The sequence below is a fragment of the Chlorocebus sabaeus genome, chromosome 11 (assembly GCF_047675955.1).
Source record: "Chlorocebus sabaeus isolate Y175 chromosome 11, mChlSab1.0.hap1, whole genome shotgun sequence".
NCBI lineage: Eukaryota > Metazoa > Chordata > Mammalia > Primates > Cercopithecidae > Chlorocebus > Chlorocebus sabaeus.
The window spans coordinates 59,665,879-59,692,110 of record NC_132914.1 but is presented as its reverse complement, the minus strand read 5'-3'; the positions used below and the strand labels follow the sequence as shown (position 1 = coordinate 59,692,110).

At 37.1% G+C, this 26,232-nt stretch overlaps 1 protein-coding gene and 1 pseudogene across 2 annotated transcripts in view; both read left to right on the top strand.

Moving 5' to 3' along the window:
- Positions 1-26,232, top strand: part of TAFA2 (TAFA chemokine like family member 2) — a 516,821-nt gene that overhangs the window by 155,207 nt on the left and 335,382 nt on the right. The gene's annotated exons all lie outside the window — the stretch shown is intronic.
- On the top strand, positions 16,550-22,355 carry LOC103238617 (small ribosomal subunit protein uS3 pseudogene; annotated as a pseudogene).

The following is a 26,232-nucleotide window of genomic DNA, read 5'->3' as shown; positions in this document are numbered from 1 at the left end:
GATTACCTTTATATGAATGGTTTCTTCAGCCACCTTATGCACAATGCCCTAGATAAGAGAAATATCTTTTGACTATTTCTATAAAGTTACAAAGCTATAGTTTCATAAATCCACTTTCAGTACCTTCCTCATTTTAATAACTTCTTTTTTTCCACGGAGTTCACCAGTCCATAAGGGGGCCAGTTATAGTGCCATGCAAAGAATATGAGTTTTGGAGGCAACAGATGTGACTTTGAAACTTTTTCTTTTTTTCAAAGCTCTCTAATCTTGAGCAATTTACTTAACATTTCTGTTTTCTGACCTATGAAAGGTGGGTAAGATACCTTCCTCATAGGGTTGTAGATATTACATAAGAAAGCAGTTAAATCAATAACATAATGCCTGCAGGCTTAATAATTTCACACAAAGATTAGTTTTTCTCAACTTTAGTTTCTGATATGAACAATGTAGATACTGCCTACCTTATCAGATTGTTTTGAGAATAAATGATAAAAACGTTCTAAATAATAGGGTCTTGTTAGACATATAAGTGTTTATTATTAGTCCTTCTTGCTCACAGCTCAAGTGCTCAAAAATATTTTGAGATTTCCTTATCACATGGCCTGTTGAAGTTGTTCATTTGATCGGAAAGGTCATTTTAGAAAGACAATAATTGTGTAGGAAGTTTCTGTGAAATTTTTACATGTCTCTCTTTAAATTTAGTTTGACCTCTTCTCTCTTTGGTCCTATGGTATAGCACTCCTCTTCCTTTAAAGATGACCTCTTAGTGTCCTTCGTAGGTACCTTGTTTTGTTCCTGTAAATATTATTTATTTATTTATTTATTTATTTTATTATACTTTAAGTTCTAGGGTACATGTGCATAATGTGCAGTTTTGTTACATATGTATCCTTGTGCCATGTTGGTGTGCTGCACCCATCAACTCGTCAGCACCCATCAACCAGTCATTTACATCAGGTATAACTCCCAATGCAATCCCTTCCCTCTCCCCCCTCCCCATAATAGGCCCCGGTGTGTGATGTGTTCCTGTAAATATTAATGTTAGCTTTCTAGGGCTGCTGTCATGAAGTACCAGATGTGGGGTGGCTGAAATAACAGAAATGTATTGTCACACAGTTCTGGAGGCCAGAAGTTCAAAATCAAGGTGTTGCACAGCTATGCTCTCCCTAAAGGCTCTGAAGGAGAATGCTTCCTTGGCTCTTCTAGGTCTAGCAATACTTGAGGTTTCTTGGATTCTAGTTGCATGTCTTCTTCCCGTGTGTCTTCTGGTTTGCATGTGTCTGTCTTTATGTCCAAATTTCCTCTTTCTATGAGGAAATAAGTCATGTTGGATTAGAGCTCATACTAATAATCTCATTTTACCTTGATCACCTCTGTCCATATTCTGTTTCCAAATAAGGTCAGATTCTGAGGTATTGGGATTTAGAACTTCAATATATTCTTTTCTGGGAGATGGGACAAAATTCCACCCATAACAATTGGTATTCCCAAAGGTTCTGAGCTCAGCCCCTTTTGGGTCCTCTCTTTCTCCCCAAGTAATCTTATCTAGTTGTTGACTTTAATAACAACTGTAGTGTAATGAAAAGAACATGGTGTTTGGAGTCAGACTGTCTTACATTGGACCCTGGCTATTTCACTTTTTGGAGAGTTTAGCAATCTAAACATCATAGATGTTTATTTATGCAGGGCTCAGAGTGGTATAGTATATGTCAAATCCCCCAATGTGTTCTCCCACAGCATTCTTAATTAAAATGAACATCTAGAAGCAAACCTGAGTTGTAAAAGGAATCAGAAAAATCAACCGGAGGAATGCCACTCAAAATGTGGTCCACAGATTTGCAGCATCTGCATCACCTAGGAAATTTTTGGATATGCAAAGGCTCGGGCCTCACCTCAAGCTACTGAATCAGAATCTCTGGGGGTAGTGCTCATGTGTCTGTTCTCCAGGTGAATCGTATGCATGCTGCAGGTTGAGAAGTACTGAATTTGATCGGGTATCTGCTTTGGTGACAATGGTGGAGCTTGTAAGTTGATTGTGCAAGTGTATATGCATCTCAGGATTGTTCATGCAACAGTTAGAAGAGCCATCTCTCTTCTTTACCTTGAGTTCTTAGCAGTATTCTCAGGCATACTTATGACAAAGGCAGTATTGATATTGAGGTGATGTAACATTAATTTCATACAAGTTACCTTTAAAAGTCCTATTCAAAGCTCCATTTGGCAACTGATCTCTCTCAACATTGCTTAATGCTCTGCTCTCAACCATCAAGTCTCTGTTTTACAATTCTTGTCCAGAGTAAGTAAGAACCCAGTGAAAATTTTTTTTGAGGAAATATGTTATGCACATCAGCCTCTTATTATCCTCTCCAATGGGACAAGTGCAACATAAATTATAATGATTTATTAGGAATGAAGAACCTATTTTACTGCCCTTACTCAGCGGTTTTCATGGAGTGCTCCATGAATAGGAAAACATTTGTTATTGTTGGACAGATTCAGAATAAATAAAATAGTGTAAGGTGCGTAGAATTTACCACACCAAATGTTATATTTATGGAACTTGGATATTATTACAAACCAATGGATGAATGCTTTTGTACTTGCACCTTGGTAATTCTGGGTCTGCATTTCTTATTTTGCATTTTCCCTGCAGTGACATCTAAAATCCAGTGAGGGGGTCTAGAATTTTTTAGTGGGTCACTTGTTGCAAGGACAGAAACTGTTACCCTGTTTTGGAAGATATGCAGACATCATCTGGGGCAGATGTTGCAAAGGAGCAAGGCAGTGATGAGCTGTCAGGTCAGCAAATGGGGAGTATGAGGGAGAAGGCTATGTGAGGAGTTTGGGGGTCATCTAATTTTTTTTTCCTGAGAATTTTATGACTATCATGTATAACATGGCCTATTTTCATTTCTTTTAAAAACTGAGACTTAAAATGTACTCTTGGCTGAAAAAGTGGGTGAGAGGAACATGCATTTCTTTCCTGGGAACGTTGTATTGTTGTACCTTTTTGCATAGCATTTTTAAGTAATTAAATGAAGTGAAAGTCTTGGTATTTTGTTTTTTCCCATTCTTTTTGTATGTCTAGGGACTTTTCTTTAAAACATTTTATTGTATACAGTCGTCTCTCGGTATCTGTGGGGCACTGACTCCAGGACTCCCCTTGCTTACCAAAGTATGTGGATGCTTAAGTTCCTTATGTAAAATTGTGTATAATTTGCATGTAAGCTATGCACATCCTCCTGTAAAATCTAAATGATCACTAGATTACTTATAATATCTAATACAACGTAAATGCTATGTACATAGTTGTTATATTTCATTGTTTTATGGTTTGTATTTTTTATTGTAATGCTTTTTTTTCTGAATATTTTCAGTCTGCAGTTGGTTGAGTTTGTGGATGCAGAGCCTGTAGACAAAGAGGGAAGATAATATATCTAAGGTTTACATGGTATCTTAATATACATATAGATAGTGAAATAGTTATTATAGTCAAGAAAATTAACATATCATTCCACATAGTTACCTTTTTTGTGTTAAGAGGATCTAAAATAGATTCTTTTAGCAAAAATCTTGAATACAATACAATATTATTAACTATAATTCTCTGTTGTACATTAAATCTCAAGACTTGTTTACCCTATACATCTGCTACTTCGTGTGTTTTGACCTACATCTCCCCATTTCCTCTCCACCCTGCCGCTGGTACCCACGGTTTTACTTTCTCTCTGTGTATTTGATTTTTATTTTTAGATTTCACATGCAAGTGAGATCATATAGTACAGAAGTCTTGTTACACACAAATGAAATGATAAAACTGATTAAAGTAGATATTCATGTGGATATGGATGTTTTTACTTATTTTTCTAAAATTTATTGAGTACCTGCTATACAACTGGTTTGGGCATAAAGGTGACTAAGATTTGTTGTTTCCACCAAAGAGATTTTGATTTATTAGAGGAGACTGTTAAATCATCTGTTTGGGGGTAAAATAATTTGTTGTGACTTATATTTATCTATCCCTGACCAATTAATAATTGTTGTATGCCATTACTCATTATTGCTATAGTCTATAAAGTAGTTATTCTTAAGTTTTGGTGTGCATTGGAATTTGGTATGCAAGTTTTATTGGAGATTTCATTAAAAGTACAGATGGTCTGCCCCTATCTCCGATGAGTTTTATTCTGTAAGTCCGTAGTGGATCGTGGGCATATGTATTTGTAAAGGGTAATGCAGGTAACTCTGATGCCTACCAAAGTTCAGGGACCTCTGCTGCATGTGATTAGAAGCAGGCATTCTATTTACTTGTGGCATGAGTGGATTAAGAATTGTGTGATTTTTTTTTTTAAATCAGGAATTTGCCTGAAGTTTTGAGCCAGAACTTAAGTGAGAGCAATTGAATGACAGTGTTGGCTGTTAAAGACAACCCTGTTCATGGGTCAGAAGGATTCCTTTGGTATTATTCTTTCATTCTAGCATGCTTAAGGATATTGGATCTTGCTTCTTGGTTATTGGTTTGAATGAAACCCATCCTGCACAGATGGGCAATAGTTTTCAAGCACAGATGGAGAAGGAACAGTAAGTTCATGGGCAGAGCCCACACATGGGAACAAGTAAGAGAAAAAGATGAAGGCTGGAGGTAGAGGCACTAAACAAAATAAACCTTTACCTGGTCATTATAGAAAATGTTCTTTTTTTCGTTATTTTAAATAAGCAGGTACATAGCAAATCTTTTGGGAGGTCATCCAGATTTACTTTATTTATTGCTATTAAATTACATAATAAATACCTTCCAAACACTCATTAAAATAAAAATAACAATGCAGCAGAATCGGGATAAAAAGAGACCTCAGTGAGAAATTACATGTTTTTCCTAAAAAGCAGAAGGAACTGAGTTAACAAGGATGGAAACAGTTGACTGATTTTTCATTTTAGCCAATAAAGATCTCAAGTTAGTAGAGCCAGGAGACTTCTACTAAAAACAGAATTACTGCTTCTTGGTGGCACACAACTTCTCTTTCAGTATTTGATATCTGCTTTAGTTTTGCTATGTGATTTCCTAGTTTTGTGTTATGTCCTCAAAGGAGCATAATATATAATCATTGCTACATATTTTACATTTTAACAATTTTCATCTACAATTTATTCTCACCCTCTCCCTAATAAGCATATTAGAATTCTGACAATTAATCAGCAAAGGTTTTATTTAGTAATTGCTATGTAGAGTACTACTGCCAGACCGAATGGTGATCACAGATGCACAAGAAGCCCTGAAGTCTAACTTCAGATAAATGAATGGACAATGGGGGAAGGACATAACTAGTGGCCCTGTTCCCACTTCCCTTGAGGTAATTCAGAACATTTTGGGAATGGCTGACCTACCAGCCTGCTTTCTCTTCTGTAGGCTTAGAGAGCATTTATTTATCTGGCAACTGCAGCATTTTGCTCTTTTAATTAACCTCCTCTTGTCCTACCCAGATAGTTTTAAAAATCAATCACTTTCTTAAAATAGTCAATGTTTTCTTATTGCTGGCAGAATAAAGGTCAAATTTATTAATACCATCTGTAAGGCTCTATAGTAGTGGTTCTTAATCAGGTATGATTTTGTCCTTAAGGGGACTTTTGGCAAAGCCTGGAGGCATGTTTGGTTCTCACAACTAGGTATGGGAAAGGGGTGCTATTGGCACCTAGTGGGTAGAGGTCAAGGATGCTGCTTAGCATGCTACAGTATTCAGGATAGGTCACCAAAACGAATCACTGACCCCTAGCGTCAATAGCACTGAAGTTCAGAAACCTTGGCCTAGAGGATCTGGCCCCTGCCTGCTTCATCAGCCTTATCTTTGACTGTTTTCCCATTGCACTCTCCACTCCAGGCACACCAGCTTCCTTTCAGTTCTTTGAATAGCCTGTGTGTGTGTGTGTGTTTTTTTTTTTTTTTTTTCAATTTTTTTATTTTAGTGCTTTTGTATTTGTGGCTCTCCCTATATCAACCCTCTTCCCACTTCTTTCATTTGCTGAGTGGGAACTTCAGAACTCAGCGGATGGCACTCCTCAAAGCAGCCTTCCATACTTCTTCCACTGGGTTAGATTGCTTTCCCCTTAGAGCACTGTGTATTCCTGCCCTTGGACATTATTAACAATTCTAATTAATTAATTCACTGTGTAACTGGTTGTTCATATCTTATCTTTCCCATTGGAATACAGTTTTCAGGAGGGCAGGGCCTATTCACTGTGGTTCCCTCATTGGCCAGCATAGTGCTTTGTGCTTGGTCGTCACCCAATAAATATCTCTTCAATGAATGAGTCATCAAGTAAGATAATGTATATTACAGTGATTTACAAAGAATTAGACCCATCAACTATTTTTGACATGTACAGGGGTGACCTACATTGATAAGGCATTTCTTTGTAAACCAATATTTGGTATTAGTCATATAGAGTTTTATGCAGTAGTTGTAGGCCCAACAGTATATGTCATGGCTTTTTGGATGTGGTTATTTTGATACAACAATGTAATGTCAGTCTGTTTTCAAATCACCATCTCTTGCTCTCTCTTTCACCCTTTTCACCTCAATTACATGTAACTTTCAATTTCTACTGTAGTTTTGCATTGATTTTAAAAATTTAATGAGCATTGCTTCTATGTTAAGAAAGATGACTAAAATTAGAAAATTATATTGATGCTGAACTGGGTTCTAAGGTTGTATCATTGAATTTCCCAAACTATAATTTTACAGGAGTTTAATAGTATTAATATAATATATACATATTATTGACTATGGAGAAATCTGTGAGAAATTAAATTGAAGATTAATGGTGTAATTTGGACTTGAGAAGAAGGGTTCATTTTGTGATCCAAACATCCTGCTTGACTCTCTGTCTAATATATACTCAGTCAAATATAGTTAGCATAATTAGGCAGCCAACACAAAGCAGAGGTGTTTGTCCTCTGGATTTTTCAAATAGAAAATAGACTGAATATCCTTATTAAATTGATGAATCTATTTATTACCCAAAACAAATTAGAATGAACATTACAACTAAAGAGAGTAATAGGAAAATTTAAATTACAGGACATTATGTATGAGTCCTTTTATAGAGAATGGCTGACTCATTGGCCCTTTCCAAGGTAGGTAAAGTCTAATAAACATTTGACTCCTATTCATATGGTTTAGCTGCCAGGTGGTACCTGACCTTCATCCTGTCCCTTAGAGTATGGGTTTGGCAAAGGGGGCTGGGCTCAAGGTGACAATATCTGCTGACATTGCTTGGTAATATAAAACACACATGGTCTGTGTTTAGTTGTCCTGGAGTCAAAATGCATCAAATTGCTGCTCATCATGTCATGTACCCATTATATCAATTTATGTGTTAACTGGATGTGATGATATCTAAATACATGCATTATGTCTTCCACTCTTTTTCCCCCAACCTCTTTCACTCTTGTGCATATTATTCAATTAATGCTTTTTGAATAAATGGATTAGGTTGAACCACATGAAATTGCTGATATTCAGCCATTTTTGATGTATAAAAATTGTATTTTCATATGGTTCAGATTAAAATAAATACAAATGTATTCACTTTTTTTCATAAAAGAAATATTCTAATTAATAGTGAAACAAAGTTGAAATAGTTCTATGTGTACTTGGAGTAGGTACATAATGGTTCAAATAGATTTTTATAGGCTAACCAGAGAACATAGCTGTAATTTAAGCCAGTGATTCTGTAGGGAAAGGCATCTCAGGCTAAAAACACTCATATATGAGTGTTTGGTATATAACATATTTACGGGTTGGTGACATACATCATGACACCTTGAAGAATTTTCTTCATATTGTGATAAAATAAATAACATAAATTGATTTTCTAGTCATTTGATCTTGGACTAGTAATTAGGGATGGATAGAGAATTAGGTGACAATGTCAGCGTTGTTGGACACTCTGCTCTCTTCTTGAGGCATTAACTCTCACTGATGAACGAAAACCTTTGTCCAGGGAGCAGAGTCTTTGGGATCTGATCAAATGTGGGAAAAATGTGCAGAATTACAAAAAGCAAACCTCCTTCCTAAGGGCTGATGTGTCTGTATCCGTGGTCTGCATTGAATGAACGTCATTTTTAGTCATTATCTATTTCCTAATCTTAAGATTTTGGGAATTCCTTAGTTCATGGACATTTGACCCTCAGGAATATATGTATGTTCATGAAAAAGCCCCATAATGTGAGTGGGCATATGGTGATGTTTCATAAGGTGACACAGGAAGGGTAGTATTTCTGCCAAAGGGTGATGTAACCCACAATAATTCCAGCCTTTGAAAAGCAAGAGTAACAGCTTGAGTGTCGTTCTGCTCCCTGGACAGGGTGGAATAACTTTCCAGGTGCCAGTCTGACATGGCTGTGTGAGTAGGCTGGCAGTTCATGTACGTGTTTCCATGCAGGGCAGATCCTTAGCTGGGGGAGAGGAAGAGATTGCGGTTTGGATCATAAATTTTTATTTACTCTCGTAATTCTCTGAGGATAGAATAATAGTAAGAAATCCATGAAAAAATGTGAATCATTGCTGAGGGGGGAGGATATTCTTAGGTGAGAATGCTGCTTCCTTTTCTGATTTTAGTTTTTTTAGATAAGTTGAAAAATGTGGGAAGCTTCACATACTCTTCCGTTTCTGTTTGTCTGATACATATAGAGTAAGAGAAGGTAACAACACTCTTGATGCTCATAAATATAAGTAGCTCTAAGCAGGTCTGCTGTTTTTGCCTTATTTAAAAAGGAGCCACAGATTTTTTTTAAATTAATGCATCAAGAAGTCTTATATGAGGGTTGCTTCTGGAAAAAATACATTCCTATGGAACTTAAAGAAATCAGACAGATAATGACATAATTACCAACACTTTTCGTGCCAGGGGTCTTGAAGCTGTAAACACTTCATATTCATCTGGGTAGGAATAATACCAACATTATTATTATAGATACAATTATTAGTACAAACATGATGTTTTTTCCTCCTTATAACATTTCACATATATTTGATTTGCAAAACAGTCCTCAGAACTCTTGTCAGAGATATTGGCAAAGTTTGATTGCGTCCTAATGTGCGTGCCAATCAATGACAAGATGTATTACTGGATTCCAGCAGAGAAATTTTGGTTTGAATGAAATTGAGAAAGGCGGTATTACTTAAATGAAGTCCTTTCCTGTACCTTCTCTCAGGTGTGTTCTTCCTCCTCATAGCTATATCCTCCTGCTTCATATTTTAAACATTATGTTATTGTTAAAATTGCCAACAGAGATGTTTGCAATTCATCATTCACTACTGATCTCTTGGACTTACATGTGCCATACTTTTCCAGGTTGGTATTGTGCCATCAATAACGGCTTTTAAAGTGCACTTTTCAGCCAAATTTTTAATGTTATTTAAGTTATAAACCATGTTTCCCCAGTCTGATAATAGAAGGCAAACAGGGCCTTGTTAAAATCTTTGCTAATGTTAAGAAGAATTAACTTTTTATAATATTTCTCATAATATACTAGCTAAATTCTCTTATCAGATAAGAAACTAAATTGGTCTGGAAAAGTCATCCTGAAACTATTAGACTACTCTAAAACATAATTAAGACTAAAAATAAAGTAGGCCACCATAAATATTCAAATTATGCTTCAAATGTTACAACATAGATATCAACAGAGGTGGCACCATTCTGGAACATGGAGATCTAGGGTTTTTGTTGAAAGGGAGAAATTCACAGTGCAGTTGACTAACATACTTGTGATCCCCAAGTTCTCAAAGTGTATATGTATAGGTAAATGTGCATTCTTCATACTTTTCTGTGACTTTGTCTGCCTTCAAGAGCCTCCTTGGCCCTACACTCTAAAACAGACAACTCAGCTCTTACTGTATTAGGGTTCTCTAGAGGGATAGAACTAATAGGATATGTGTGTGTGTGTATATATATATATGTGTATATATATGTATGTGTGTATATATATAAAGATGAGTTTATTAAGTGTTAACTCACACAATTACAGGGTCCCACAATAGGCTGTCTGCAGGCTGAGGAGCAAAGAGAGCCAGTCTGAGTCCCAAAACTGAAGAACTTGGAGTCTGATGTTCCAGGGTGGGAAGCGTCCAGCACGGGGGAGACGTAGGCTGGGAGGCTAGGACAGTTTCTCTCTTTACATTTTTCTACCTGCTTTATATTCTGTCTGCACTAGCAGTTGGTTAGATGGTGACCACCCAGATTAAGGGTGGGTCCGCCTTTCCCAGTCCACTGACTCAAATGTTAATCTCCTTTGGGAACACCCTCACAGACATACCCAGGATCAATACTTTGCATCCTTCAATCCAATAAAATTAACACTCAGTATTAAACATCACACAGTCCATGACTCATTTACCATGGAGCTTTAAGTACAGTCTGGAGTCATCGTGGTCATTCTCTCTTTAATAAGTAAAAATGGAAATAATAATAGTACCTACCACATAAGGGTTGTAGTGAGGAGCTGATGTGCCCTGAGATTAAGGGCACACCTCCTCTATAATTTCTGCCTGCATCATTAAGGGTTAAGAGGAAGCTCCACAAACCCATTACTCCTACTTCTGAAACCTAAAGCCTTACCTTTGCCATTTGCTTTGAATTTATTGGGACAAATTTCATTGTGTCCTTAACCTCAAGTCAGTAACAACAACAACAACAACAACAGCAACAACCCTCTGTTTCCCAAATCCCACCCCATCATGTTCCATTCTCTAATTATTTCAACCTCTGTACATTCTCTCTATACTTTTTAGAGTCCATGGACCATTTTCAGCAAAATATTCTATAGTTTCAGATTTTTCTCAAAATATTCCTTTCACCTTCTTTCTGTGACAGCTGGCTCTCCCTAAGGTTGCTGCTTTCACTGCAAGCCTGACAAGAGGTGGCTGTTTTTTCCTCTTATAACCATACTTCATACCACTAGGCTTGGGAGTAGAATAGATGTCTTCCTTGTTTGTCATTGTGGCTTTCAGATCACGTTCTTGCCTTTCTCTTAAACTCCCTTACACTACTTTTGTTTCTCTTGTCTACCCAACCCTTGGGTCCTCTCTCCTCTTTACCCAGCAATCTTCTCTTGTGGCTTATTCTGTTTCTCCCATATTAACATGATCTCAATTCGGGGCCACTTAAATATTACATAGACGATCCTTCCTACACACTCCCAGTTCCTAGGATTCCACTTCTCCATGACCTTATCTTCCAACCTCAGTTAATTGCTTCCTCACTCATACCCAGACGTTATCATTGCCAGTAATGGCAACCTCACCTTCATCTCAGTTTCAGGCATTCTACTCTGACCACTATCTTCGGGTCCCCAAGGATGCCAGTGTGTCTTTGATCCTTTCTGAGCTTTTCCTCCTCAGCAGTGGTTGATAGTAGGTTAGATTCTGTGCCTTTACGTTTCTAAAATACACTTGGGTGACTTTGTGGAAGAGGTAGTTGTGATTATTCCTTATTTACATGAGGAGCCAGATGAGACCTCAATGGGAGATAAATGTAGCTCTGAAAGCAGTGCTCTGTGTTAATTCTAAGATCATTTTTCTTTTAGACATTGCTGTGGTAATGTTGCTATTCTTATCTTGACTCTCTAGAAACTTCTCTAGAGTCCTGCATGGTGTGTGTGTGTGTGTGTGTGTGTGTCTGCGTGTGAAAGGAGGGGAGGAGAGGGGGAGAGAGAGAGACAGACAGACAGAGACAGACATTTAATGTGGTTCTTCCACGTGGGCATGATCATGAGGGCTGGAGTCAACTCTCCTCACCTGGGTTCATTGTTATTCTAGGGAGACCCTGACCTGTGCTTAACTAATGAGGTGATGGTGATATAGAAGTACAGGGTGATTGCACTTTCCTTTGCCTTTATAATCCAAGTAATCCATGTTTTGGCTTTTTTAAAAAATTAATTGTATATAATGTCATTATGGGATGTTCTGCCATATTTTCTGATACTTGGCCATCTTATCACATGAGTTTAAGTTCCTCAGGCATGGGACATGGAAACTATATACTGTGCTGTTTACTGGGGTTGGCAGTTCTGCAAGCAGACAGCCTGCTAATTATTAGCTATGGGACCTTAGATGAGTTTGTTAACTTTTAAGAAACATAATTTTCTTATCAATAAAATGGTTCTGATAATACCTCCCTAACAAACATAATATTAGTGTTAAAAAGATAAGATGTAGGTAAACCTGTGCACATCAGACACATGCTAGGTCTTTCACAATTAATGGTTTTCTTCTCTCCATCAAGAAAAACCCTGCTTCCAATAGGAGCTTCCCTTACAGATTATAAATCCTAACTGAATGCTTTGAGATGGCTTGCATTATTTCATTTAGAATCAAAACAAAAGGATTATTTAAAACCAGTTAGTGAAAGTTAAAATGTCACCTAATTAATTTTTAATTAAAAAATTAAATATGGTGAGAACATTTTCCATTTTCAGTATTTAGCATATTATTCAGTTAAAAATCTCTTCAAAAACTTTCTAATGCATATCTATTAGTTACATATTAAATCCATGTGTTTTAGCCTATACTTTAAAAAGTGAAAATAATGATGCTGTGGTAGCATACAGATAATAAATGGCAGAGATTCCTATATTAGATGTGAAGGAGGGTTGAAGAGAAGCAAACAGGAACTGGGAAGTAGTTTGGACTATAGTTTGTCCTTTGGGGTAGTTGTACTGGCTGTTATGGCAGATGTCTCTTTTTCTGACTAATAAAGTTGATTTTACTCACATTTATTCTTGGCTTCTACCTCACAACAGGTGGCCAGTCAGACTGCATTCGACTCTGCAACTGCTGGCTGTCAGAAGCTTTGAGAGCCTTCTGCTATGATTAAAGCAATAGTTTAGAGGAAACTTAGGAAAGTTATTCGAGTTTGTACAATTTATGTGAACTTACTTATAAGTTAAGACGGCTTCTGGTGACTCTCACAATGCTTTTCTTTTATGCTGTGTTGATATGTTTGACCATGCACAACTCTAGAATCAGCCATGTAGTAAGCATTCAATAGGTGAGAGCTGAGAATTATTTCATACATTTCTCTGCTTTGAGCCTTAGAGAAAAGAGTTCTTTCTCCAAGGCTTACTGGCTTCCCTCTCCTGCAGACAGAGAGAAGTGCAAAGGATAAAGATGAGAGGAGGAAGTGGGGACTCACTGTGAAGGAGCCAAGAACTGTCTTTCTGTCACAGGTGTAGCTAGTTCTTGAGTCTAGGTACTAGTCTAGATAGACCAGGTCATTGATCCTAGCTCAGCTTACCACAAGAGAGGGCCAGACTAAATCCATAGAAAACAAGTTTTCACACTTGCCTTTGGATAGATTCTTTGAGAACTTGATATAGAACTAGGTTATTAGAGAGCTATTTTGAGAATTTTCTCTTATAACAAAAACACAAGAGACATTGTCTTCCTCTAACCATAATATGACCCCGTGAAAATTGAACTCAACCAGTCTGACACTGGAGCCTACGTCTATAGCAGATGAGTTAGGAAGCCAAGACCTAGACTGGAGATTCAAAGTCCTTCAACATAGAAAACGAAGGCTGAATTGGATAACATGGAACCAGGGGATTAGCTGACTGCATCTTAGAAATCTGGAGCTAATCTTGTGGTTCCCTGAAGGATTTGGTAGAGCAGAAGCAGCAAAACATGGCAATTAAACTAGTGAATTTTACAGGCGGATACCAGGATAAAGTCTCTGCTTTACTATTTTCCACCCATGAAAAACTGGGCAAATCAATGAATCCCTGTGTACTTTAGTTTCTCATTTCTAAAAGGGAAATATAATCTACTGGCACTGAAGATTTAGAATAAAAAAATACACTTTGAACAGAGGCTGGCATATGGCAAAATGCCACATACGGGGTTCTGCTGAAGGAAGGGGTACAACTTACTCTGTGTATAGTAGGACAACACTGATGTTCTGTGCAAGAAAAAGATCATTAGACTTTTGGGATTCTAATGTGAAGGGTGTTACACAAATATAAATATTATCAATCACAACAGTAGCACACAAAAAACTAGGAATGGTTTTTGCTTTGTTTGTTGCAACAAATTTCACTGCCTTAGAAATTTTTCAATCAACCCAAATGTCCATCAGTGACAGATTGGATTAAGAAAATGTGGCACATATACACCATGGAATACTATGCAGCCATAAAAAAGGATGAGTTTGTGTCCTTTGTAGGGACATGGATGATTTCTTTTAAGAATGATTTAATCTTCTTTAGTAGCTTTTCTTACCACAACTCCACTTTCCCATGATCAACACTCCAGTTTATTAATTTGTTTGATTGTGAATATTATGTTCTTAGTTCCTTTCCTTTTTCCAGGGCTATGCCAAAGGGCTCTATGCTGTATGTTAATTCTTTATCTTGCAATCACACAAGTGCAGTTCAAAATAGTAACTTCTATGCAAATCCTTGGTCCAGCCTAGAACATTTTCATTTATATATTTTGAATTAGTTTGCTTTCAGTTCAATGACTTTGTCTGATTTTATACTTATAAATATGTGGCCAATATTATTTAGCTAAATTTAAAAATTAGGAATAATTATTGTAGAAACAGTGCTTTTATATATGCCATTCTGTGAACCATGGGAGAGTCATTATTCAAAAAGAGAAGAGAATTCCCTGGGAAAAAAATACATCTTCGAACTATTGATTTTTAAAGGAAAGACCCTAAAATTATTATGGAATCAAATAAGTTAGGCCTGTAATTTCAAGCTGTGTTCTGATTTATCTCATGCTGTTTGATATTGCCACATAAGTGATACCAGCATGGTCCAATGTTTAAATGCAAATTTATAATTCTAAATGCTTTCCTTTGTCGAAGTCATTTTGTTTAAGCTCCAAATCCCCAAAATATTTATCATAATTTCGAATATTTTTAGAAATGGAAACCTTTGCTAAAAATAGAAGATTACAGAGAATAAACCAAATAATAGCATTATTCAGCAAATTCAAAACATAGACTGTCTCCCAGGCTCTGCAAACCAAAACAAAGCTGGACAGAATGAGCACTGTCTGCCAGCAGATAGAAGAATCAGAGCTATTTATGAGACAAACAAGGAAGTGTACATCATGAAAGGTCAAGTTGAGCTGGAGCTGGAAAGAGAATCAGACCAAGAAGCAGATCTTGTTCTAGTGACAAGAGATGTTTCCAGGCTTTGCCAAGAACCTGAAAGTTTAGAAGTTTGTATCAGCAAGAAGGAAGCAAATCCGTCCTAGGTTTGCCCTGTTGCATCTTGTGGGGAAGCCAGGCAGGGCGCTTTAAGGGCAAACCTCAAAGGAACTTATGTTTTTCTCTCTGTCTTCTTTATGTGACTTATTTGACTGGATATCTATTCAGGTAAACCTCTGAAACAAGTGAGGAGTGGAAACCACACCAGTGGAACACCTTAGCAACCGTTCCAGTTCAACATTAGTGTATTAGAGGGTTAGAGAAAGACAATAAACTCATTTTAATTAATCCTTTTCATGGTTAATGTTTATGTTCATCTAAACAGGATGATGTGAAAGCTCTTCCAATTATATTTTTAGTAGGCTTCTTTTAACCCTTGGAATTTAAATTATTAATGATCCTCATTGATTGGGTTCCTGCATGTACTGAAATATATATGGTATAAAAAATGAACACGGTTGATTGTCTGCCATGTTAATGTGTATTACCAGTTAATTTAGTCTTGACTACTTCTTTATTTTGGATTCCTCTGTAGTACATAGTAGTACATATGGTAGATGCTCAATATTTTTATTAAATATATTTTTTCCTTAGGTAAAAACTCTAGTATGCATTGTAATTAAGATGGAGCAAGCAATTTGCAAAAATCAGTGCTAGAATACAAAAAAATTGTTCTATTTTTTCTTATAAAACATCTTTTTCATTATTAGGTGCCTTTAAAATGCAAGGCTTATTCTCTACTAAGTGTTATACAAAGCAAGTTAAAACAGATTTTATTATTTTTACAATAGCAGTTGTAAAACAATAGCCATCCAATGTTCTGGCTAAATTTTACCCACTCTGCTTAAATGTGAATGATAGATTTCATGCAGAAACTGTTTCATTTAAGTACAAACAGTCCATAATATTTTAAAAATCTATTTAATACTGAGAGAAGGCTGTCAAAGATTAGCTTTTTATTAGAAATCAGATTTTTTTCTCTTTTAAAAAGTGTTTCATTTATTTGCTTATTTTTTATTTTTATTTCTTTTTGAGACAGAGTCTTGCTCTGTCGCCCAGGCTGGGGTGCAGTGGCCGGATCTCAGCTCACTGCAAGCTCCGACTCCCGGGTTTACGCCATTCTCCTGCCTCAGCCTCCCGAGTAGCTGGGACTACAGGCGCCCGCCACGTCGCCCGGCTAGTTTTTTGTATTTTTCAGTAGAGACAGGGTTTCACTTATTTTTTGATTTTTAAAATTTCAACATTTATTTTTGATTTGGGGTTACATGTACAGTTTTGTTACCTGGGTAGATTGCATAATGCTGTTTGGGGTATGATTGATCCCATTACCCAGATCTTCTTGTTCTAGTGACAAGAGATGAATACAAGATCAAACTACAAGATCAGTAGTTTGATTTCTCAAAGAACTTAAAACAGAACTACCATTCAACCCAGCAATCCTATTTCTCTGTATATATCCAAAAGAAAATAAATCATTCCACCAAAAAGACATATATACTCATATGTTCATCACAGCACTATTCACAATAGCAAAGACATGTTGCCTATCAATGGTGGATTGACTAAGGAAACTGTAGTACATATACACCGTGGAATACTATGCAGCCATTAAAAAATGAAATCATGTCCTTTGCAGCAACATGGGTGCAACTGTAGGCCAATATCCTAAGCAAATTAACACAGGAACAGAAAACCAAATAATGCATGTTTTCACTTATAAGTGGGAGCTAAAACCCAGAATAAAGAAGTAGTCAAGACTCTAAATTAACTGGTAATACACATTAACATGGCAAACAACCAACCCTGTTCATTTTTTATACCATATATATTTCAGCACATGCCGGAACCCAATCAATGAGGATCGTTAATAATTTAAGTTCCAAGGGCAAAATGAAGCCTACTAAAAATATAACTATTGGGTACTGAGTGTAGTACCCAATAGTTAGTTTTTCAACCCTTGTTTCCCTCTCTCCCTCCCTCCTCTAGTAGTACATAGTTTCTATTGTTGCCGTCTTTATGTCCATGAATACCCAATGTTTAGCTTCCACTTATAAGTGAAAACATGCATTATTTAGTTTTCTGTTCCTGTGTTAATTTGCTTAGAATATTGGCCTACAGCTGCACCCATGTTGCTGCAAAGGACATGATTTCATTTTTTAATGGCTGCATAGTATTCCACGGTGTATATGTACTACAGTTTCCTTAGTCAATCCACTACTGATAGGCAACATGTCTTTGCTATTGTGAATAGTGCTGTGGTGAACATATGAGTATATGTGTCTTTTTGGTGGAATGATTTATTTTCTTTTAGCTGTATACAGAGAAATAGGATTGCTGGGTTGAATGGTAGTTCTGTTTTAAGTTCTTTGAGAAATCAAACTACTTTCCACAATGGCTGAATTAATTTACATACCCACCAGTAGTGTATGGGTGTTCCCTTTTCTCTGCAGCCTTGCCAGCATTCTTTTTCTTGGCTTTCTAATAGTCATTCTGACTGGTGTGAGATGGTGTCTCACTGTGGCTTTGATTTACATTTCTCTGATGATTGGTGATGTTGAGCATTTTTCATATGTTTGTTGTTGCTTGAATGTCTTCTTTTGAGAAGTGTCTGTCCATGTATTTTGCTCATTTTTTTTAAATGGAGTTATTTGGTTTTTGCTAGTTCAATTGTTTGAGTTTGTTATAGATTCTGGATATTAGATCTTTGTTGGATGTATAGTTTGCACATATTTTCTCCCATTATGAAGGTTTTTTACTCTGTTAATGGTTTCTTATGCTGTGCAGAAGCTCTTTAGTTTAATTAGCACCAACTTGTCAATTTTTTTTGTTTGTTTCAATTGTTTTTGAAGACTTAGTCATAAATTCTTTCCCAAGGCCAATGTCCAAATCGGTGTTTTCGAAGTTTCATTCTAGGATTCTCAGTAGTTTGAGATCCAAAATGGTTTCTCATATGGGACATTAACTTTGTCTAGCTGCAATGCAAAACCAATCTGCAGAGATTGTGCTCTAACCAACCAATAGGCATTTTGGACATTATCACTAAATCATTTTAGAAGAAGGTATGCACAATGGGACCTATATCTCTATCCAGGCAACTATTCATCTAACTTTGCATAAGAGTTCATTTTTTATTAATATGCTACAGTCAGGTTACTTATGCTATGGATTTTGGGGAACTCTATTTCCAATAGCATATATCAAGAATACACAGAAAATGGAAGAGAATGAATGCTGAGATCATGGAGCTGTTTACTGACTTTCCTGGTAGCGACAAAGATGATTATACCACACTTTGTTGGGATGAGAAGGGAAAGGGATCTGCATGAAGTAGAAAATGTCTCCAAATGGGAAGCATGCAAGAGAAATAGGAACAAAGAGTGTTTTCAAGCAGTAGCACTGATTCCAATATTGAAAAACTTGCAATTAAATCAGACACAAAAAGAATCTTTCAAAGTTATCTAAACTTTTGACTTTTCACAGTCTTAACAAATGCCTGTTTAACTCTCCTATAAGTCTTCTAATAACATAACTGAGGATAATGTGCAGAAGAAAAACATTTAATGAGAGAAAATTATATGTGGAAAGTTTTTTGGGAGATTTGTGTTTTTTTCTGTACCTAATTTTTCTCCTTCCATTTGGCAGCAGGTCCAGTTCAGACTGTAAAGAGTAGATATAGTAATGAAGCTATACATCTCAGGTGAATTGAAAGAGTACAGAACTACAAAATGCCATCATTCTCTCTCTGTGTTGATTTCTGGTGAAGCTCAGAGGTATGTAGCTGCTGTTGGAATTTTAGAGGAAATTCCAGATACACTTCAGCATCTTTTTAGTTACAAAATCTTGATTTTAAGCTCATGGTTCATAAGTCTTGGTTTGACTTATGGCAAATTCTTTGTTTCATCTGATTTTATCTAATTTTCCAACAAAGTTATTCAGCCTGTAAAGCATAGTATATCCTCTATCCTAGAGATATATATATGATTATTAAATTCAGATCTGAACTCAAAAGAAAGATTATCTAACACAAAAAATATTTAGATGTATAAAAAATTTCCTGCATCTTTTATAGCATAAATCAAGGCAAATGCCACATATCACAGAGGGAGGTCCCCCTCTTGTCCAAACATTTGCTGTTCACCCTCCCCTCACTAAGCCCCTTTCCCTCCACTTCCAACCTAGTTACTCCAGGTAACAATCCATTGTTATTTCATTCATTTTGCTATTGGAAAACAGGCCGAAATACCAATCCTTGGCTCTCTAGGAACTAGTGATTTCTGTCTTTCTTGACTTCATTTTCATCACTGATGCTCATTGATTCTCTTTGTCTCTCATTGTCTTTTTCTCTCTCTTACCAGAACATCAACTCACAAGTCTGCTTCAAAGGTAGATATTTTAATAAGAATTTCAAATATTAGATGTATCCAACAGTATAATCCTGGGCAGAGGGGGATAAACAATGACTGTGGTTCAGGTCTGAGATTGGTGGTATGGTTCCTCCCCTTATTCAGCTATAGGAACCCCTCAGAATGAGAACTACTTGCTGGTATACACTCATATCTTCCCAGCACAGTTACTGGCACATGACAGTCAGTAATTGGAGTGGATAAATGAGTGATTACATAACTACCTATCTTGCTTGATGAAGGGAGCTAAAGTTTATGCTTCAACTGCTCAGTACATTTGCCTAAGAGCAGACAAGAATATGTGATTTGAGCACTATAAATGTTTTCATCCAGAAAAGGGTTAAATCTAATTACATTATTTTATGTACCCAGTTCGACAAGAATTACTTGCTCAGATTATATGACTGAGGATTGAACGAATTAATACACTGAAGCACTTAGCAAGTGCCTGGCACATGGTAACACTTAAAAAGTACTAGCTATTATTGTTGTTGTTGTTATTTTGTTAAGAGAGAAAAAGTGAATAAGAATGATTGCCTGATCGGAATGTTCATTAATTCTTCTTAGAGGAAATAATCCTGACATCCCAGTGTTGTGTTTGCTATGGAAGAAAATGGCATTAAGTATAATTATATAAATTTCTTCTAGGATCACCATTTTAAAATATAAAACTGATCATGTCATAAACCTTAAAACCTATCAAAGGCTGGCCATTGCCTTCAGTATGAAATTGGAAGTCTTTAGCAGGACATGTAAGGCTCTTCATCACTTGGTGTCTAAATTTTATCTAATCCAGTTTTAGAAGCCTTTCCTTTACACTAACCAGGACAGAAATGATTATCTTAGTCACTAGAACACAGAATGTTCTTGGTGAGAAGAGCCGGTGGATTCGGGAAGTCACTGCTGTAGTTCAGAAGACGTTTGGCTTTCCAGAGGGCAGTGTAGAGCTTTATGCTGACAAGGTGGCCACTAGGGGTCGTGACATTGCCCAGGCAGAGTCTCTGTGTTACAAGTTCCTAGGAGGGCTCGCTGTGAGGAGGGCCTGGCTATGGTGTGTTGCGGTTCATCATGGAGAGTGGGGCTAAAGGCTGCGAGGTGGTGGTGTCTGGGAAACTCCGAGGACAGAGGACTAAATCCATGAAGTTTGTGGGTGGCCTGATGATCCACAGCGGAGACCCTGTTAACTACTACATTTATACTGCCGTGCGCCATGTGTTGCTCAGACAGGGTGTGCTGGGCATCAAGGTGAAGATCATGCTGTTCTGGGACCCAATTGGTAAGATTGGCCCTAAGAAGCCCCTGCCTGACCACATGAGCATCATGGAACCCAAAGATGAGATACTGCCCACCACCCCATCTCAGAACAGAAGGGTGGGAAGCCAGAGCCACCTGCCATGCCGCAGCCAGTCCCCACAGCATAACAGGGTCTCCTTGGCAGCTGTATTCTGGAGTCTCAATGTTGCTCTGTAAAGACCTTAATAAAATATTGCAGAAAGACGGAAAAAAAAGAAAAAAAAGAATGATACAGTGGACTTTGGGGACTTGAGGGAAAGGGGTGGGAGGGGGTGAGGGATAAAAGACTACAAATTGGGTACAGTGTATACTGCTCGGATGATGGGTGCACCAAAATCTCACAAGTCACCACTAAACAACTTACTAACCAAACACCATCTGTTCCCCCAAAACCTATGGAAATAAATAATAATAATAATAATAAAAATAAAACAAAAGAAGCCTTTCCTTATTCAGAGTCCTTTCCCACCATTTGGGCTATGTGTCCCAAGCATCTGTTAATCTAATATTATGAGATTATTTGTACCACAGTACTTATCATATTGAATTGTGTTGATCTGCTTCTCTGTTCATCTCCATAATTAGACCTTTTGTTTTCCCAGTATCTAGCACAGAAATCAGCAACCTTTTTCTGTTTTAGTAAGTGTTTTAGGATTTACAGGCCATACTGTCTCTATTGCAACTACTTACCTCTGCTACCATATCACAAAAGCAGCCATGGACAATATGCAAAGGAGTGAATATAACTGTGTTCAAATAAAACTTTATTTAGAGGCACTAAAATTTAAATTTTGTATAAACACATGTCATGAAATATTATTCTTACTTTGATTGTCTTCATTCATTTAAAAATGTAAAAACTATTTTCAGTTTGTGGACCATATAAAAGCAGGCTGCAGAAAAATGTTGGTGATTGTGATATTTGCCAATCCTGGCAGAGAAATGGTGCTCAGTCAGTACATTTCAGTGAATGAGAAGTGAGTTAAGGGTTGTTTTCACGGAAATCATTTTCAAATACAAAGAAAATTTAAATAAGCAGCTCTTGCCTGTAGTATAAACTCCTTAACATGAAATAGAATAGTCTTTACAGTTTGGTTTGTAGGTAGTTAATTTTCACCTTCACCCTTTTCATCTGACTCCCTGTCCATATCCCAGTGTTATCTGTGCTGCAACTCATTGACACAACTAATTGACATTCTCCGAAAACACCATGCCCATTTCTACGTTGGGCTTTGTGTCTTACATTTTTCTTTACTTGGAATGTTCTTTCATTCTTTTTAAGTTTTCTTAGTGAGCTATTATTTGTCCCCTAATATTAAGCTTAAAACTACCTCCTTTGGAAACGTAGGGTCTCCTTTCTTCCAGGTAGAAACGAAAGGAAGGGGGCTGTAATGAGGGTATATTCCCTCTGTGTTTCTGTGGGGCTTTGGTATAATAATACTAGTATGGCACTTTTCATGTTGTATTTTAATTCTTGTCTTTCTTGTGTTTCTCCTTCTTACTATGTTCTGAAGTCATTTTTATATGTCTAGTGCCGGTACAGAACTTGGCATTTGTAGTCATTTAGTATCAATAAAATGAAACATTTTCGGTTAAAGTTCTCAATATCCTGTTGAGATGATTTGGAATCAGTTTAATCTACAATGATGAGATTGTCTTTCTTTTTTTTTTTTTTTTTTTTTTTTTTTTAGTATTTAAAATCTTTAATTTTGTTGGTGTGCTACACCCATCAACCCATCATTTACATAAGGTATAACTCCCAATGCAATCCCTCCCCCCTCCCCCCTCCCCATGATAGGCCCCGGTGTGTGATGTTCCCCTTCCCGAGTCCAAGTGATCTCATTGTTCAGTTCCCACCTATGAGTGAGAACATGCGGTGTTTGGTTTTCTGTTCTTGTGATAGTTTGCTAAGAATGATGGTTTCCAGCTGCATCCATGTCCCTACAAAGGACACAAACTCACCCTTTTTTATGGCTGCATAGTATTCCATGGTATATATGTGCCACATTTTCTTAATCCAATCTGTCACTGATGGACATTTGGGTTGATTCCAAGTCTTTGCTATTGTGAATAGTGCTGCAATAAACATACGTGTGCATGTGTCCTTATAGCAGCATAATTTATAATCCTTTGGGTATATACCCAGTAATGGGATGGCTGGGTCATATGGTACATCTAGTTCTAGATCCTTGAGGAATCGCCATACTGTTTTCCATAATGGTTGAACTAGTTTACAATCCCACCAACAGTGTAAAAGTGTTCCTATTTCTCCACATCCTCTCCAGCACCTGTTGTTTCCTGACTTTTGAATGATCGCCATTCTAACTGGTGTGAGATGGTATCTCATTGTGGTTTTGATTTGCATTTCTCTGATGGCCAGTGATGATGAGCATTTTTTCATGTGTCTGTTGGCTGTATGAATGTCTTCTTTTGAGAAATGTCTGTTCATATCCTTTGCCCACTTTTGGATGGGGTTGTTTGTTTTTTTCTTGTAAATTTGTTTGAGTTCTTTGTAGGTTCTGGATATTAGCCCTTTGTCAGATGAGTAGATTGCAAAAATTTTCTCCCATTCTGTAGGTTGCCTGTTCACTCTGATGGTGGTTTCTTTTGCTGTACAGAAGCTCTTTAGTTTAATGAGATCCCATTTGTCAATTTTGGCTTTTGCTGCCGTTGCTTTTGGTGTTTTAGACATGAAGTCTTTGCCCATGCCTATGTCCTGAATGGTACTACCTAGGTTTTCCTCTAGGATTTTTATGGTGTTAGGTCTAACATTTAAGTCTCTAATCCATCTTGAATTAATTTTCGTATAAGGAGTAAGGAAAGGATCCAGTTTCAGCTTTCTACTTATGGCTAGCCAATTTTCCCAGCACCATTTATTAAATAGGGAATCCTTTCCCCATTTCTTGTTTCTCTCAGGTTTGTCAAAGATCAGATGGCTGTAGATGTGTGGTATTATTTCTGAGGACTCTGTTCTGTTCCATTGGTCTATATCTCTGTTTTGGTACCAGTACCATGCTGTTTTGGTTACTGTAGCCTTGTAGTATATTTTGAAGTCAGGTAGCGTGATGCCTCCAGCTTTGTTCTTTTGACTTAGGATTGTCTTGGAGATGCGGGCTCTTTTTTGGTTCCATATGAACTTTAAAGCAGTTTTTTTCCAATTCTGTGAAGAAGCTCATTGGTAGCTTGATGGGGATGGCATTGAATCTATAAATTACCTTGGGCAGTATGGCCATTTTCACGATATTGATTCTTCCTATCCATGAGCATGGTATGTTCTTCCATTTGTTTGTGTCCTCTTTGATTTCACTGAGCAGTGGTTTGTAGTTCTACTTGAAGAGGTCCTTTACATCCCTTGTAAGTTGGATTCCTAGGTATTTTATTCTCTTTGAAGCAATTGTGAATGGAAGTTCATTCCTGATTTGGCTCTCTGTTTGACTGTCACTGGTGTATAAGAATGCTTGTGATTTTTGCACATTAATTTTGTATCCTGAGACTTTGCTGAAGTTGCTGATCAGCTTAAGGAGAGTTTGGGCTGAGACAATGGGGTTTTCTAAATATACAATCATGTCGTCTGCAAACAGGGACAATTTGACTTCTTCTTTTCCTAACTGAATCCCCTTGATTTCTTTCTCTTGCCTGATTGCCCTAGCCAGAACTTCCAACACTATGTTGAATAGGAGTGGTGAGAGAGGGCATCCCTGTCTTGTGCCAGTTTTCAAAGGGAATTTTTCCAGTTTTTGCCCATTCAGTATGATATTGGCTGTGGGTTTGTCATAAATAGCTCTTATGATTTTGAGGTACGTTCCATCAATACCGAATTTATTGAGCGTTTTTAGCATGAAGGGCTGTTGAATTTTGTCAAAAGCCTTTTCTGCATCTATTGAGATAATGATGTGGTTCTTGTCTTTGGTTCTGTTTATATGCTGGATTATGTTTATTGATTTGCGAATGTTGAACCAGCCTTGCATCCCAGGGATGAAGCCCACTTGATCATGGTGGATAAGCTTTTTGATGTGCTGCTGAATCCGGTTTGCCAGTATTTTATTGAGGATTTTTGCATCGATGTTCATCAGGGATATTGGTCTAAAATTCTCTTTTTTTGTTGTGTCTCTGCCAGGCTTTGGTATCAGGATGATGTTGGCCTCATAAAATGAGTTAGGGAGGATTCCCTCTTTTTCTATTGATTGGAATAGTTTCAGAAGGAATGGTACCAGCTCCTCCTTGTACCTCTGGTAGAATTCAGCTGTGAATCCATCTGGTCCTGGACTTTTTTTGGTTGGTAGGCTATTAATTATTGCCTCAATTTCAGAGCCTACTATTGGTCTATTCAGGGATTCAACTTCTTCCTGGTTTAGTCTTGGAAGAGTGTAAGTGTCCAGGAAATTATCCATTTCTTCTAGATTTTCCAGTTTATTTGCGTAGAGGTGTTTATAGTATTCTCTGATGGTAGTTTGTATTTCTGTGGGGTCAGTGGTGATATCCCCTTTATCATTTTTAATTGCGTCGATTTGATTCTTCTCTCTTTTCTTCTTTATTAGTCTTGCTAGTGGTCTGTCAATTTTGTTGATCTTTTCAAAAAACCAACTCCTGGATTCATTGATTTTTTGGAGGGTTTTTTGTGTCTCTATCTCCTTCAGTTCTGCTCTGATCTTAGTTATTTCTTGCCTTCTGCTAGCTTTCGAATGTGTTTGCTCTTGCTTCTCTAGTTCTTTTAATTGCGATGTTAGAGTGTCAATTTTAGATCTTTCCTGCTTTCTCTTGTGGGCATTTAGTGCTATAAATTTCCCTCTACACACTGCTTTAAATGTGTCCCAGAGATTCTGGTATGTTGTATCTTTGTTCTCATTGGTTTCAAAGAACATCTTTATTTCTGCCTTCATTTCGTTATGTACCCAGTAGTCATTCAGGAGCAGGTTGTTCAGTTTCCATGTAGTTGAGCGGTTTTGATTGAGTTTCTTAGTCCTGAGTTCTAATTTGATTGCACTGTGGTCTGAGAGACAGTTTGTTATGATTTCTGTTCTTGTACATTTGCTGAGGAGTGCTTTACTTCCAATTACGTGGTCAATTTTGGAGTAAGTACAATGTGGTGCTGAGAAGAATGTATATTCTGTTGATTTGGGGTGGAGAGTTCTATAGATGTCTATTAGGTCTGCTTGCTGCAGAGATGAGTTCAATTCCTGGATATCCTTGTTAACTTTCTGTCTCGTTGATCTGTCTAATGTTGACAGTGGAGTGTTGAAGTCTCCCATTATTATTGTATGGGAGTCTAAGTCTCTTTGTAAGTCTCTAAGGACTTGCTTTATGAATCTGGGTGCTCCTG